The sequence below is a fragment of the Uranotaenia lowii genome, chromosome 3 (genome assembly GCF_029784155.1).
Source record: "Uranotaenia lowii strain MFRU-FL chromosome 3, ASM2978415v1, whole genome shotgun sequence".
NCBI lineage: Eukaryota > Metazoa > Arthropoda > Insecta > Diptera > Culicidae > Uranotaenia > Uranotaenia lowii.
Window position 1 is genome coordinate 103,506,732 of NC_073693.1, and position 4,068 is coordinate 103,510,799.

Here is a 4,068-nt window from a genome sequence, read left to right on the forward strand (position 1 = left end):
AATATCCCCCACAGAGCTGCAAATACTGGACACCTAGCCGTTGGAAAAAAAACGATATTGACAATAACAGCAGACAGACAAGCAGGCGCGGTCCTATGGGGGGGTGATCGGGGTGATCACCCCCGCCCCCCCCCCCCCCCCCAAGCGGCATAAAAACGTTATAAAATACCCGCAAAATCTCGAATTTCTATAAAAAGCTGTAACTTTTCTTAGTAGATATGCTTTTAAAATTTCAAAATTTTCCACTCCGTGGGGGTGTTTATTAGCCAAAAATGTTAATTAATCTCTTAAAAGGCTCAATATTGAAAAAATCGGACCACCAAACTCAAGCAGCTGTATACCAAATAACTTTTGTTGATACATAGCTCAACAAAAGTGTGATGTTGAGTGTTGATTTTGAATTGAAATGTAAGAACAACATTTTTTTTTAATTGTCACTAATTTTCCTCATATGCCTAAATTAACACGAGCAAATCGTAATAAATTTTGTATTTGCTTCAAATTCAGAGCTTCTTTTTTTTGGTTTATTTCTGACACTTTACCACCTGGTGGCATTCATGTCTAGGCATTCAGAGCTTCTTAATTCTTGATTTTGTTTTGAATTTTAATGAATTTACAAAATGGAAAAAGTCACATAGGGGGGGTGAATATTGCTATTACAATGGAATACTTGCTATATTTGTTCTGCTGTCATCAGACATGTATTGCCTTTAATATGCAGTTTCATTTTTATTAGCTCAGATTTAGAAATAAACAATGAAAAAATCATTAAATTTTAAACGTACGGAATCATGTGATTTTCAATTTTCTTTATTTTTAAAAATTTCTACCATGCTTAATGGATTAACAGATCTTGGTCGTTCTAAGAAGTAATAAAGCCCTTTGGCCTTCAAGTGAACCCTTTGGCTGGTAAACGGTGGATAATGTGCAACACGAGACCCCATAGTGGTCATATCACCTCTTATTCACAACTCCTATCTCTACCTCCCCGTGGTACCGGCTGGGATGCGAGTAACCTAAGCGGAGATCGGGTACCCAACCCCGGTGGATGCTTTGGTCGCATGCAGACTGAGAAGGTGGCCGCACCCGTCTGTTCCCCAGGATAGGGACTTTAGGCTAACAACCTACTGCTCCTGATACCTTATATTGTTACAGAAACTGAGAGAAGAAATAACCGAATTGGAACTTTGGCAACGACTTTTAGCATGAAAACACGGACTAGAATTGGAACTTGGAATGTTTTGACCCTTGCCCAGCCAGGAAAGCTAGCTCAACTTGCTAGAGAAGCTAGCCGCCTCAAGCTAGAGATATTGGGACTGAGCGAAGTCCGTTGGCCTAACACTGGAGAACACAAGACACAGTCCGGGCAAGTACTGCTTTACTCTGGCATACGAGGAGAACATGCTACTCGGGAACGAGGAGTTGGTTTCCTGTTAAGCCCGCAGGCCCATGCGGCCCTCATAAGATGGGAACCGATAAACGAAAGAATAATCGTAGTCAGATTCAGAACACGGGTTAGAAACCTTACAATGGTCCAGTGTTATGCGCCAACTGACGTTGCCGATTTGCAGGAGAAAGAGCAGTTTTACAGCCAATTGAACAGCGTGGTTGAGAGAATTCCGAAGGGTGACATTCAAATCCACTTAGGCGACTTCAACGCAAAGATTGGCTCCGATAATCAGGACTTTGAGCGCATCATGGGGCGCCATGATCTAGGACAGATGAGCGAAAACGGAGAGCTGTTTGTAGAATTTTGTGGCAACAACAACATGGTGATCGGTGGATCGCTCTTCCCCCATCGACCAGCACATAAGGTCACTTGGGTATCCCGAGATGGCCGAACAGAAAATCAAATTGACCACATCTGCATCAGCCGAAAATGGAGAAGGAGCCTTCTTGATGTCCGCAACAAACGAAGCGCAGACATTGCATCTGCCCATCACCTCGTCCTTGGCGAGATACGACTGAGAGTTGCGCGTGTCCAACGGCGCGAGGAGAAAGTCGGGTGTCGATACGACGTCCGCCGGTTGGAGAATCCAGAGGTGAAAAGGGCATAAGTTGAACAGCTAGAATCCCGAGCCTCGGAGCTGCCGACAGACGGAACAGTCGAAGAACAGTGGTGTGGAATCAAGAATGCCTTTATCACGACGAGCCATGGTACTCTCGGTAAAGTTTGTGGAAGACGAAGTGAATGGATGTCGGATGAAACCTGGAGGATGATCGATGATCGGAGAAAGGCGAAAGTCGGAATTGAGAAGGCATGTACCGGGTCAGCCAAAGCAGCCGCCCGCTTACGATATGCGGAGCTGGAAAAGGCAGTTAAACGAGCTTGTAGACTAGACAAGAGAGCCTGGACAAACTCCCTAGCCGAAGAGGGAGAAAGAGCCGCCGCCATTGGAGATATCCGATTATTATATGATATTTCTCGCCGCCTTAGTGGTGCAAGGACTAATGCAAGAATGCCGCTGAAAAACCGAGCAGGTTAGCTGCTGACAGATCGAACAGATCAGCTCAAGCGTTGGACTGAGCATTTTGATCAACTTTTCCTAGTTACAAATAGCAATGGCCAACAGAACCCGCAGCTCGAGGCGCCCACAGTAAGTCGCATTAATGGCGTCAACTCGGAAGCGCCCACGCTGGCTGAAATAGAAGCGGCAATCAAGGACATGAAATCCAACAAAGCGCCTGGAACGATTGCATTCCTGCTGAAATGCTCAAAGCCGACCCTGCCTTGTCAGCCTTTTCGCTGACATTTGGGACACTGCAACATTCCCGGCCGACTGGATGCAGGGTATCCTCGTAAAGGTCCCAAAGAAAGGAGACCTAACAGAGTGCGGTAACTGGCGTAGCATAACTTTGATCTGTACAACCCTTAAAGTACTCTGCAAAGTGATCCTGAACAGGATCCAGGAGAAAATCGACGCTACACTCCGACGGCAACAAGCTGGATTCCGATCCGGACGATCATGTGTGGACCACATCACAACGCTACGAATAATACTGGAACAAATCAACGAATTCCAGGACTCTCTTCTGCTGGTGTTCGTTGATTTCGAAAAAGCATTTGACCGACTGAACCACGAAAACATCTGGGCTGCTCTTAGACGACGAGGGGTCCCAGAGAAACTAGCCCATCTCATCGAAGCACAGTACGAGGCATTTTCGTGCAAGTTCTTGCACGACGATGTCTTGTCCGAACCAATCCCGGTAACTGCTGGAGTGAGACAAGGATGTATTTTGTCACCGCTGCTTTTTCTCATCGTAATGGATGAGATCTTGACTGGATCGATTCACTGTAGACCAAACCGAGGATTGCCGTGGAATCCTTCAACCATGGAGCAATTAAACGACCTTGACCTGGCAGACGATATTGTTTTGCTCGCCCAAACACAACAAGACATGCAGAGCAAACTCGACGACCTCACCGAAAGCTCAAAGGCAGCAGGTCTCAAAATCAATGTCGGAAAGACCAAGTCGATGGAAATCAATACAGAAAATCGTTCCAATTTCGTGGTAGCTGGACAACAGGTTGAGACAGTGGAGTGCTTCCAGTATCTTGGTAGCCAGATTACGCCTGATGGTGGTACCAAGAAGGACATCGAAACCCGGATCAGAAAAGCCCGATTTGCGTTTGCGAGTCTCCGAAACATCTGGCGGTCACGCCAGATCTCTCTACGAACTAAGATCCGAATCTTCAACTCAAACGTCAAATCCGTATTGCTGTACGGGTGTGAAACTTGGTGCACATATGCGGTGACGACGCGAAAACTGCAAGTTTTTGTGAATCGCTGCCTGCGGAACATCATCCGCGCTTGGTGGCCTGGCAACTGGATCTCAAACGTTGAACTTCATCGCCGGTGTCATCAAAAGGCGCTAGAAATCGAGATTCGGGAACGTAAGTGGAGATGGATTGGGCACACGCTGCGAAGAGATGAAAACGAGATTTGCAGAGAGGCGCTTGACTGGAATCCAGATGGGCATCGAAGAAGAGGCAGGCCCAAAAGCTCGTGGCGGCGTAGTTTAGCCGCTGAAATCCGCACAGTTGACGAGAACCTTGGCTGGCAGCAA